This window comes from Triticum urartu, chromosome 3A (assembly GCF_056163025.1).
Source record: "Triticum urartu cultivar PI428250 chromosome 3A, HENAU_Tu73, whole genome shotgun sequence".
Lineage (NCBI taxonomy): Eukaryota > Viridiplantae > Streptophyta > Magnoliopsida > Poales > Poaceae > Triticum > Triticum urartu.
In genome coordinates, this window is record NC_141875.1 from 469968324 (window position 1) to 469982027 (window position 13704).

The 13704-nt window shown below is 42.8% G+C and overlaps 1 pseudogene across 1 annotated transcript; it reads right to left on the reverse strand.

Annotated features, from left to right (window-relative positions):
- Positions 1 to 779: 779 nt before the first annotated feature.
- LOC125546878 (methionine S-methyltransferase-like) lies at positions 780 to 5526 on the reverse strand (annotated as a pseudogene). The gene is made up of 8 exons (XR_015599314.1): positions 5473 to 5526; positions 5082 to 5426; positions 4928 to 4990; positions 2007 to 2471; positions 1775 to 1909; positions 1368 to 1689; positions 1085 to 1263; positions 780 to 797 (listed from the first exon to the last, which is right to left on the reverse strand). The product of XR_015599314.1 is annotated as a methionine S-methyltransferase-like (transcript).
- Between the last annotated feature and the right edge of the window lie 8178 nt (positions 5527 to 13704).

Below are 13704 nucleotides of genomic sequence, written 5' to 3' on the forward strand. Positions count from 1 at the left end.
TGCGAGAAGAGAGGACCAGCGGCAGCGACCGTCGCTGCATCCGTGGCGGCTGGCGTGCACGAAAGCGGCTCAGTCAGTGCATCATGGCGGCATGCATTGGCGCATGCAAGCTCGGTCGCCGCATCGTGGCGACGCGCATCGACGCATGCAGGCAGGCTTGTTGGGTGCATGCATAGCAGGATTCTGTCGTGGCGGCGCGCGCAGGCGTTTAATGCAAGGGGCGGCCAAATGAAACCACGGACCAACGGTCGAACAACGACACCACCCAACGCGGCCCCACTCGTCAGAGTTAACGGTCAAAGCACTGACCCGACGACAACGTCTGTTGTGACCTGTTCTGAGGGTTTCGGGCAAGGGAGTGGGAAAAACTGAGCAAAAGTTAAGAGCGTGGGGATGAATGAGTAGATCTAAGGAACCATGGGCACAGATGTAAAAAACCCATATATCAAACTCATGTCAAGTAAAACATGAATAATACGTAATTATTACATAGTTCATCAGTCCGATAATAGATAATTTCAGAACAACCATCTACCGATAAACCATAGCTATCTTTCACCAGCTGCTGGATGCTGGAATGAACATCGGTCTCAGAATCAGTGATGTTTCACCTGACAAAACTTTCAAAGGCACAGGCATTCACTGCAGAAGGTACTGGCAGAAAGCTGCGATCTAAATCCATATGAGTGACACTGATTCATTTGAATCATGAATGAAAGTTTCAGCTGCCTTTACGGTAGACATAGCTGGATCAGAAAACCCTATCATCTGCTGAGGTATCACTTCTGCCGGTGCCTCTGAAAAAGAGCAAGGGATAAATAAGATAACAAGTTAAGGAAACTAATAAGGCCACCAAATATCCTTGTGCTCTGGATGCGTTATTACCTTGCTCACAATTATACAAAATCATTGAAAAACACAATAAAGCATCCTACCACACAATAGTAGGTACTACCCAACTAGTAGAAGATTTAAGAACTACCTGATTTACACTAAGGGAGTAAGAGGAATGTTCACTAACCATTACAAAGAATTAGTATGGATGGGTTATGGATGAGGCAGATTTGGACCTAAGCATGTTTACCTCCTGCTGTGGATGCCGGTCAGCAATTTGAAATGCCAGAAGCTCATGGAAAAGGCAACCACAATAGTGCTGGCTGATCAAAGACATGTGGCCTTCTAATAGCTCAATAGTTTGTGACAATGCTTTATATACAGCTGCATCTTCAGATATGGCAAAAGCAACTTCAGATCAGAGTAAACCTACAACCAAAATCAGAAAGCAATTACGAGCAAAACTTATAATTTTAATTCATAGCAGTACAATGCACCAATGGAATTAAATGCTGTGTTTAAGTTGTAGGCACCTGGTTCTTTACTAAACCACACAGTATAGCTGCATGGGAAGGTAGGGTCTTTCCAGCAAGATATTTAAATACACCATTAGAGCTTGGCAGACTAGACAACTCTAGATGCTCTGAAATATCCAGGAATAACCGGGGAGCCAACATCTTTTGTTGCATTTAGTAAGTTCTCAAAAGCAGCACTTGTGATAGCCTCAAATTGAGCCATCCCAGTAACAACAACTTGAGGCTTTAGCTTCCAGATCAACTCAATCAGTAAATCTGACTGGCGTGGTGCCTCAATCACAGTAACTGTACCTTCAGCATGGTTACAATCTGTTCTAGCCTGAAGTTTCCAAAAAAAAAAGTGAGTGTTGGCGAACAACCAGATCCTTGATCATAAACAAAGATATAGAACAAAAGCAAGTTACCTCAATTGCTAAAGATGTTAACCATTGCTTGGGCAAGTGTCTGGTCAAATGTTCATCAACAATTGCGAGCGCCGGTGAGAACAATTGAAGAGCATTTTCTATTGCCACATCACGAGAAGCGAACACAACAACATTCTAGGAACCAGGAGAAAAAATAGCATCATGTGAATTATAGGTCAGAAGCATAGGCATATAATCAGTAGAGTTCGAAGATAATATTGACAAGTCTTACATCAGGAGTTAGAGGAATGTGGTGGTAGCTCTTCATAAATCCAGCAAGAAGTTTAAAAGTTTAGACATCTAGCTGGTGGCTCACAGGAATTGGACTTATTCTCTTTCAAAAAACTAGCTAGGTTGCTAGGAAGGGAACTTGTTCGACAGCAACAGAGTCATCATCAAAGGATAAATCGAGGGTATTGCTGACTTCATGAAATCCATCTTTAAGAAACTCAAATATTTCTGTTGTCATATTACAACTTTTAGAAATCAATACAGAACAGAAACGAACCTGGTTGGGATGGCGAAGTTGACAACTATACACAGACAAAGCATGTGAAATGCGGCCACCTGATTTCATACATGCCCAGGCAGTGCAAGCACAGATAGGCTGATCCCCAACAAGATCCATGAAGAACTCAAAGCGATGTCTGCTATTTTTCTCAATTTCAACTAAGGCTGAAATATCTGTGTCAGCAGCCTGCAACAAGGCAATTGATTGGTAATGATGCTGAAAAAATAATGCTAACTGCAACCCTGATAGAAGATTCAATAAAACAAAAGTTTTATAAGTACATTCACTTATTTAATTGGTGTTTCAACAACAATTGTTTAAACGAGCACACAAAGCTACATGAAATACAATGCATAAATAGATTTAGTACAGATCCTTAACTCCAGATCAAGAAAAATTTGAAGAAAAAACAATTTAATTAAATGGGGCTTGATTTTAAGTTTCATGAATGCGACTGCATTTTGATTGAGTGAAGAATATATGTAAGACACCCTTAAACTAACCTAAAGTGCACAGTAGTTACTCAATGAGTACAAAAATTTCTCATTTGAATTTTCAGTTACAATCTTTGACATTGCCTCTGGATTAGGGTTAAGAATCTGAAACAAAGACATGTAATTGAGTAGCATTTTTTTCTTTCATTTTATTTCACCAAAGGGGGACAATTGCCTGCACCTGTGGTATGCATCCAACAATGCGATCAAGCTCTATCTTGTTGTCTCTACAGTAAGAAAGAAGATCGGATTCATAGAATTCAACTCTATCAAGCAATGTTTTTCCAGGTGCGGCTAGTGTCGTTAGTCAGAATAATCTTCAAACCAGCCCTTTCCAGAAAAACATTTATAGAGAATCCAAAATTATATAATACAGAACATCCCAATGTTTACAAATGTTTTCCTGTAGGTGTCCATTCTTTAAGCATTCTAAATTTGCAAGGTGTCCATTGTACATACCTACCGGAAAACAACAGGTCGTATGTATCCTTTCAGTTCCAGAAATGTACAAATGTTGTCACTCTTTCACCTGTAGAGTACAAGTTTCATCTGAACTTTTAGTTAATTCCATATGTTCAGTGGATAAAAAATTACCTGTGTTATAAAAAACAATTAATGTCCACCATGTTAAGAGGATAAGCATTGCTGCAAACCCATGAAAAATACTAATTCATATAGAGAACAAACCATAAAATGAATAAAGCAATATCTAACTGAGTCAAGCCGCCATCACCGATCCTCACTTGCTATTGTTAGGTAGGTGGTCCCTTTCTTATGAATATATGAGGAGGAGGAAAAAATGATGAAAATACATCTCCCTCCTCATTAGGATGCACCGATGTGCAAGTAATGTTGAAAATGAATGTGAAATACTAATCGGTGAGGGATCATATATAGCTACAAAAAAATTTGATACAACATATGCTATCAAGAACAATCCAAGACCTAGAAGTGAAGCACTCAAAATTGACCTTCATTAGTAAGAGCATTCTTTTCTAGATGGCTTCCACTGCAACTCAACAAGGAGCATTTGTTCTATAAGAAAACAATATGAACACGCTTGAAATTGCAAGAAAGTGACACATCAGATAACAAGGAACAAAGTAACCAGTCGGGATTGATTTGTGTCCACATACCTTGGCAACACGAGCATGGGTTGGGAGCTCAGATTCCCTCATTGCCTAATGATTCAAAATATTCTGACAAAAGAATAAAAAAGCATTACATATTGCAATAAAATTAGGAACAATGTACAGACTGTAGCTTATACCTACTAAATAACAGCAGTGTTTCTTAGATGCTTGTATTGTTCTGGAAACATGCAAACTTTCCAATATGTTCAAACTGAAATTATGAGAGTGCTGATGACCTTAGTCTTGATATTCAATCTGCTAAAGAATTTTTTGACAAGTTGGTTTTTCAACAGTCGTGTCTAAAAATGTTGGTGCTGCGTATCTTTAAATGTGCAACTTCAATAAGGATACATGCCACATGGAGAATGAAATCTATGATCAAATCTCTAAAAGCCCATATGGCAGCAAAATAGGGAGGATCATAGAAGGATAAGGGATGTAGCAAAAGGGTATTCCCACGAAGATAATTTATTTCAATTAATAACTGGATGGTTCATAAATATAAATAGGAGCGGCAGAACTCAGAAGAATAGAAACTGACCGTCTATAGGATGCGGTAACTGAATCAATGTCAACTTCCTCCTTGCACAAGGTAATAATTATTGCAGCACAAATCCCTAAGTCATGACATGGTCTTGAGGAGATAGTAAGCTGATCTGAAGGGTGCTGCTACTTTCCTGGTATGAAATAGGAGCCACCCCATCAGCTCTCATCTGACAAAGTAATGTAATTCAGTCTATGAAGGTAGTATGACAGATTAGATGCAGATAGTATGACAGATTTCATAAATAAAATGAAAGAGAACACACATTTGACAGCTTTCACTCAATAATTTCAGTCTATGCCGTCATTCTATTTAGCCACCCATTCTATTGAAAAGATTGTTTGCAAATTCCTGAAGAGAAACAATTTATCAAGCAAGAGAGAAGCTGCCATCTCAATTTTATTATTCTCACTTAATTCAATAATTTACTCAATTAATGGAATGGTATATGATGCCATTAGCCCATTATACTTGACCTTGCTGTACTTCAAATACTGTAGCAGTGACGGGATGTCTTGCATCAGATACCAGTAACTACGCGAAGCATGCAAGCGTTGATAGAATCATCCAACACATGACATGTTACGACATTGCAAAGTGGAAAATAGGGAGCGTTCACCAGTACGTGGGGACGCGGAATCAGTAGATGAGCGGCCGCGGAGACGGGCTCGACATATGGGGAGTTTTGTCCTTGAAGCTGAAGAGCGTGCGCGGCGGCCGTCGCAACCCCGGCCCGTGCCGGACAGCCGCCGTAGTCGCGCGTCGCGTCGGGCCTCGAGGGGCGCGGCCGTCCACACCACGGCACGCGTCGGACCACGTCAGCACTCAGCCGCGAGGATGTCGAGGACGCCGCGATGGCCCTCGCGCCCCAGTGCGCCGCGCGCTGCAGACCAGCATAGGAGGCAGGCCGGGTGCCGTGGCCCGCGCCCCTGAACTGCTCGTCCCAACCCTGGCCTGCCGCCGCTGCTTCCTGACCTCACGCTAGTCACGCATGCCGGGTGCCGGTGGCCACGCACCTGCCCACCTCCGTCGCCGCTCTTGTCCCCGCGGCCACACCCCGGGCGAGGCATTGCTGCTGCCGCGATGGAGGCATGGAGCAGCCAAAGCTCGGATCTGGCCACCCGCGCAATCAGAGAGAAAGGGGTGGCGTTGGTGGACAGAAGGCCGCGGCGGCAACGCAGGTGGATGACGGCGGGGCCGCGGCACTGTAACACCCGTGGACTCGGTGTATGGACATGTCGACACGGAATTTCGCCCAAGAAAATACAGAATGACATCTATTATTAAAATATGATAAAGGAAAATTATATAAAAAATGACGAATTCCCGAATAGACCGAGGAAATGATTATGATGAATTTTGGGTAGCTCGGAATGAAATAGCGGTCATAATAAATAAATAAATAAACAAAGTGTCACTTATAGCTGCAAAATTCATTTACTCGTGAAATTATAATTAGCACGCATGCATGTTACCAGTGGCGACAGTTGGCCGATGCAAACTTAAAAAATGGTCACAATGGCACTAATATTACCAAAATATCGATCATATTCTAAATGTCGGTTTTTTCACGTCGATGATGTAAAATATCACTGCAATGCATAAATATATATCGCATTAACAAAATATACACGCGGTATATAAATAAATAAATGGCATTTCTAATGGGGTATCGACCCATATGTATTTGGTTAGAAAATATTCGGTGAACATGCTCATCTCATATCTTATATGACATTAGACTTCGAATTGCCGAGAAAATAATTAAACGCGCACACCCTCACTATAAGCCTTAATGCGTCGTTAGTAGTTAATCAAGTTTAGCCCATTAAAAAATATGGCCACATATGCGTGCATGTAGTTCTCACAAGTCAGTTAGTGCATGCATATGAATAGTGACACCAAGGCCCACACGTCCATTCAAATATCCAAAGGTCATCAGCACTAGCTTGCCGGTTCAAAGCATGGTCAAAGGGGAGTTAACTAAAGAAAGGGAAAAAAGAAAGGAGCTAGCCGCTCCACGATCCCACGAGCGCTCTTACGATTTGGGTCAATAGTGATTAAGAAAATAAACTGAAGAAAAGGAGCAGTCCGCTCCCACGATCACCACGATCTCCAGAAACGTGGGCGTGCCCCCAGGCGAACCCCTGCACTGCTCCCTTCTATAAATACCCCCAGAGGGGCTAGTCTGCGGCCGGTTCGATCCTCCAAGGCTGCTGCTGCTACGCTGCTGCTACTCTCAATCACACATGCACACTGCCTGCTCATCTCATTTCCTAATCACTCGGCTGTGCTGCCGCTAGTGCTGTTGTGCTGCCGCCGCTGCTCTCATCCACATATATGCTGCTGTTGCTGCAAGGCCGTTGTCCGGTCAGGAGCCTGAGAAAGGTAGACAAGGTGGGAATCACGATCCTCCTCTAATCTTCTTGCTCCTCCCTATATCTCTCATCATGTTCATCTTTCTCCTTGGTTGGTCATTGTGATACAAACCAAGGAGCATGCCCATGTGTCCTCATCTTGACATCTTGACTTGGCTGATCATCGCGATACGAGCCAAAGTGCAATTATGTTCAGGAAAGGAAAATTTATCCTTGGTTGATCATCGCGATACGAACCAAGGAACATATCTCACATATTTTCATCTCGACATTTTTCCTTGACTGATCATCATGATACAAGCCAAAGTGTGAATATGTTTAGGAGAGGAAAATTTGCCCTTGGTTGGTCATTGTGATACAAGCCAAGGAGTATTCTCCATATATCTTCATCTTGATATTTTGCCTTGGCTGACCATCGTGATACGAGCCAAAGAGCACTTATATTTAAGAGAAGAAAATTTGTCCTTGGTTGATCATTGTGATACAAACCAAGGAGCATTCTCCATATAGCCCCGTCTTGACATTTGCCTTGGCTGATCATCATGATACAAGCCAAAGTGCGAATATGTTTTAAGAGCAACAAAAATACTCCTTGATGGATCATGATACAAGTAAGGAGCATACAACATATAATTTCATCTTGTCATTTTTGCCTTGGTTGATCATCGTGATACGAGCCAAAGTGTGATTATGTCAAAGATGATAAATTTCACTTCTTGGTTGATCATGGCGACCCAAACTAAGGAGGTCATATTTTCCCTTCCATCATAAATGAGAGCGACGCAAAGGTAAAGCTAGGGGAAAACAAATATGAAACATACACAAACCCTAAATGACCATCTACATAAAATCATAAAATAAATATGTGCCCACAAAAAAGATGCACTCTTCATTTGTGGCATGTTTGAGTTGCACAAAACAAAACAATGTAAATTGTGCATGTACCTCCATACCTAGTGCATGAAAATGTATAAATCGGATGCTTGCTAAATTATATTTGAGACCTCTTGTTGGTTACACTACGAACATACATGCTATGCCACGTCAGTAGTAATACAAACATGAAGGTACAAATGACATATACATCTGTCATATAGATGATGAAATGAGCATGCTCTAATGCATATAGAATATGCTAAGTGAAATCTAACGGGTAAACATGAGATGATAAAAGTGTTAGTTGTCTTATTTTGCACTAAAATATAACATGCCCATAAAATAAAATGAATGCATGTAGGTTAAGTTAAAAATATAATCCTACATATCTAAAATATGAAATCTAGAGCGTACAGACTCTATGCAACACGCATATAATGTCCACTGATGGTTAGAGTATATGCATGTAACCCATAAAAAAATAAAGGGTATTGCATCTAGCTCGCTTTAGTCCTGACCAAAACAGACTAATTTGCTTAGTAGATGTTGTCATCAAACATACCAATCAAAATTAAAATGGGATGGTTCTGATATGATGACCCCTCCTTATATTAAATTTTCATGCGTAGACCCAACATGAACTAAATCATATGCCCCATCATCTCATGCATGGTCATATATGCATCAATAAAAGATGTAACAAGCATGTATTAAGTGGATACTCTGCTAGTCGACTCATCACTCGTTAAAATGATAGCCGCATGGTCGTACTAGCATATGTTGGTTAAGTCGCCTACACAAATTAGGTGTCTGATGCAAAGAGCACACATTGCACTCGTACTCTACGTACTACTCATAATAGTACAAGGGTAAAATATAAATGAACAAGACACATGATAAATTGAAGGAGATCAAGAATGCTCCCCCGAGCACACCGGCGTCAACGACAGCGAGGCGGAGCGATTTTTCTTTATCATTTTGTAGTAGTCATGTGTTGCAATTCTATGTAATAGGATAGTTGGAATTCTTAATCAGGGGTTTTTCTCTTTGGAGATGTAATTAACAAATCTTTTATGTAAATGTAAGAGCTCTGGAAATATTGTACCTGCAATGCTTGATCCTATTTTTATTGTATGCATCTACGCATTTAAATTATTAACTCTGTATCAATGACGTTGACGCGTGTTTCACGCCCGTCATTTTCCTGCCATCAAGACAGAAGGGCCCACCTGTAAGGTTAGGGGCTGAGAAGGCATATAAGCCAGCTAACTAGAACACAAAGACATCGAACAATTGAAATGGATTGGGCAGCCGAGGCATTGTTGCTGCCGCGGTGGAGGCATGGAGCAGCCAAAGCTCGGATCTGGCCACCCGCGCAATCAGAGAGAAAGGGGTGGCATTGGTGGACAGAAGGCCGCGGCGGCAACGCAGGTGGATGACGGCGGGGCCACGTCACTGTAACACCCGTGGACTCGATGTATGGACAGAAGGACCCACCTGTAAGGTTAGAGGGAGAGAAGGCATATAAGCCAGCTAATCAGAACACAAATATATCGAACAATTGAAACGGATTGGGGCGTTCCCCTTCCCGCTCGTCCGCGGCGGTGGCAACATCTCACGTCTCGGCATCCTCACCGGCAGCCACGAGAGCATCTACCGGGAGTATCCGGCCATCTACCTCACGTCCCGGTCTTCACCTGTAACGACTCGACCCAGGATGACGACTAAGACCCAGTCTACACGTTGAATGGACCACACCTACCAATTCACCTCTTACGCTTTCGTCCTCGCTTCACGTAAAAAAAGATCGATCTAGGTTAACAGGCCTCCTAGGACCAGCTATTTAGCTTGGTCTGGCTCACCTCGGGCTAGCGATGTGGGACTAAATCCCACTCCCACTCGCGCTACAGTGTTTTCAGCGCAGCTAGAGTAGTCGCGCTACAGTAACCAGCTTCTGGCCCGGCCCACTGGGGTTGGTCTGTTACAACTCACCCACCCTTGGAATTCGACGTCCCCGTCGAATTGCTAAGCCAAGCTACCTTCATCCAATCTAGCCAACTGCATCTATATCTTGATCAAAAGCTTGTTTCCTTATCTTCTTGAAGTGTTATCTTGATTTCTTGGATGAAGGTTATGGCAATGTTTGGATTCTAAACTCTATGACTATGATGATTCTTTCTTTTCTTCTTCCTTTCTTCTTCCTACCAAAAGATCTCTACAAGCTCATAAGAACCAATTTCTTGTCAAGATGTCCATATGTTGTTGGTGCTATAACTCTATCAAGTAAAAAAGTTTCCAAATCTATCTTGCACTTATTAAGTATGAGTTTCTCTAATCTATCTTGTTCTTTATCGAGAAAACCCTATCTCTTTGTTGCTTCATCGCCATTCCTATCATCTCCTCATTTTTTTCCTTTTCCGCCCTTACTTGAATCTCGGGGATGAGATTCCTTAAGGGGGGATAGTTGTCACGAACCAAAAATCCATAGCCACGGACAGTCCGTCCGTAGGGCACGGACAGTCCGCCCGAGCTCGTCAGACCGCATCAAAAGCCACCCAGAAGCTTATCCGCTCACCCGTACGTCTCACTCACTTTCCCTCACTCTCATTCTCTCCCTCACTGCCTCCCTTCTCCTCCTCTCTTCCCCATGGAGCCATGGAGGGAGCAAACTCCTCCCCCCACCAAATCCACTACCAACCTCACCGGAGATCGCCGGAGGACGTCGCCGGCAAGCTTATCCACCACCACCTCCTCGCTGGGAACCATGGGAAAGGTCAAGCCCAAGCTTTTCCTCTTCTTCTTCCTCAAGCTCTCAAGGATGAACCCAGCCCGATCTACTTCTACTCCCTCCGGTCCTTTTTACTCTGCATATTAGGTTTGTCCGAAGTCAATCTCATCCAACTTTGACCAAGTTTATATAAAAAATTATAGACATTCACATAACAACACCAATATCATTAGATTCATCTTGGAATGTATTTTCATATTATATTTATTATATATTATAGATGCTAATAATTTCTAACATAAATTTGGTCAAACTTAGCAAAGTTTGACTTTCGGCAAATCCAATGTGCGGAGTAAAAAGGACCGGAGGGAGTACGCTGCCCTACGTCAACAAGCGGCATCAAGATCGTGCTCTACTCATAGTCGGTGAGCTTTCCTCACCGCTCCCTCTCTTCCTTTGCCATCAATCGAGCTCCCTAGCCCCATCTATGGAAACCTAGGGTTCCCAATCACATTGATGGGTTCGAGCTTCCAAAACTTGTTTTCTCTCAAATCTATCACTTGGAATCACCTCTATACACTTCTAGCAACCCATAGAAACAAACTCCATCCAAAAACATGGTCGGAGTCGCCGCCGCCGAGCTCGACGGCGAGCCACGCCTCATCCGCGGACAGTCCGAGAGTCCCGGACGGACTGTCCGTAATCAAGACCAAATCATCCAGAGGCGATTTTGGATTTTCGGGGTCCCGCGGACAGTCCGTACATGAGGTTCGGACAGTCCGTCAGCTCACCACGGACAGTCCGTCAGTTGACCACGGACGGTCCGCAATTACTATTCATAGCCCATGTATCATTTTGTAAAATTCATATCAAATTGCATATAGCTTAGAAAAATGTGAAAACAAATTTTGTTGGTTTTCTAATGATGTAAAGAACCTGTTAAAAATGAGTTTTCTCACAAAATAATTAATTAATTTTCTGAATTAATTATAAGAGTTTTAATATTGTTAATTGCATAGTTAATTCTCTTTTAGTCCAAAAATCATGAAACCAATTTTTGTTAGATCATATTTGAGTATATCTTTTCTCATGTCATTGCACTCATTCATGGTATGTTTATTTATTTTGTATCATTGCATTTCGTGTAGAGACCGAAGCGCTGGAGCAAGAGGTCGGCGAGTCCCAACAAGCCCCCCATCGCCAATGATGCCTCGGTTGGCACCCAAGGCAGGCACCTAAGCATTCTTTGAGCCTTGATTTGGATCAAATGTGTATATGTGTCTTGTATGTGCATAAGTCAATATTAGTGTATATGTTTGCTTAGCTCCTATCTTTATGCATTATCCTTCTTTGATCTAGAATAACCTCCTTTAGGTGAGTATGCTTGTTAGGTGTCATGTTTATAATTGCTTCTCCATGCTTAGCTTCGGTAGAAGTCGAGAAGTGGCAAGATCACCACCCCTCGCGATCTATAGTTATGCTTGATCTAATAATACTTGGATAGCTATGTTTGGTTTAAAATTTGAGCCATGATAATCATGATTCGAGACTTGAGCAAGTGTGCTAGGGTCATTTGAGATTGGAGCTCACTTGATTTAGACTTGCTTGAGTTGATTGAGGACCTATCTTTGTAGCTGGGCTCTTGAGCACTTTTTCGTACAAACCACATGCTGATTATGGGTAGGTAAGCCAAGTAGCATAAGTCGTACCGTTCCTTAACCGAAATTCGAACGCGGGGTGTGATGAGGTGTGATCAGGCTGCGTCCGGTGCACCTATGCACTTCCGGCCGTTCGTTCATAGTGGGGCGCGGGTATGTGAAAGGTTGGGGGCATGAATTAACACTTATCTTGTGTACAGGGATATGGTTGTTGGTCTTGCCTTCCGTGTGGGTACAGTTGTACACCCCTGTACGGTTATAATCTATTGCAATAGCCTCGCTCCAGGTCACGGAGCACGCTCTTGAGTTTAGAGTCTCAAAGTAGAGTTACCGTTGGGAGTTCATGGAAGACTGAGCTCATATACTTGATCACCTTACTTCATGTACTTGCTTGATGTTTGGCTTAGAGCATAGACTGCTAGGTCTTTATTTGTTTATATCACCGTAAACTTTACTAGGTGCTTTTTATGCAACTTGTTTACCTATTACCCTTCCTTGCTACTAAACCAAATGCATACTCCTTGAGAGTCGGGCAAGTGTATACCCATATGTTGGATAAGTCCTGCGGAGTACCTTTTGTACTCACGGTGCTGCCGTTAAGTTGTTTGCAGGTGACCAGCAGCTTTTCCATGGACGGGAGTGAAGGTCTAAGCCTGGAGGAAGACACTATCTTCATATAGTGTCAACCTTCCGTTTGGGTGATCGTGAGTGCCATGCTAAAACCTTTCGCTGTAAATACTCTGAATTTGTTGTAAATCAACTTGAATCTATTTATGTAAAGTGATGAATGGTGTTTAGATTTGTTATTGGTTATTTATTATTGTGCTTAGTGAGGTGTGTTTAAATCCTGGGCATAGCTCATGACACATCTCAAGGACTATTGGGGTTATTCCTTTTTAATTGGGTTGATTAGTGGTGATGACTCGATTAAATGGGATTAACTTGGTCGGTTCCTCACAGCACCTCTGGCGGTCACGGGACGGGTCGTGACAGGCACACCTCGCTGGGGAAGATCACCGCGGGTGTGCGCGGACGGCTGCCGGGGCTCACAGAAGGAGGAAGTGGTGCGTGAGGAGGGGAAATGCGCGACATGATATCGGGAGAGCGGTGGATTGGCTGGGTACAGGTGAGCGGGTAAACACGAGGTGCGGTGTCAAACACATTCCAAATGTCATCAACAGATCCCACGCCCCAGAGACCATCGCGCCTACTTATCGCTCCATGACACGTGGGTATCATCAACAGATCCCACGCCCCAACCCCAATCCGCTCCGCCGCTCTCCCTCCCGCACCCGTCCAGATCCTTAGGCTCTGTTTAGTTTCCAAATTTTTTTCCAACTACCTGTCACATCAATCTTCGGACGCTGATTAGGAGTATTAAATATGGATTAATAACAAAACCCATTACATAACCCCTACCTAATTTTTCAAGACGAATCTAAGGCTGGTCATAGTGAGGAGTAACTTAGACTAGTGTCATACATATGACACTAGTCTATGTTACTACTTTCATAGTGCAAAGTGTCATAGAAATAGTATCATATATGGTTGCATTTATTAGCTTATAGACTCAACATTTCTTGGGAAGCGCTATGTGATGGTAACATA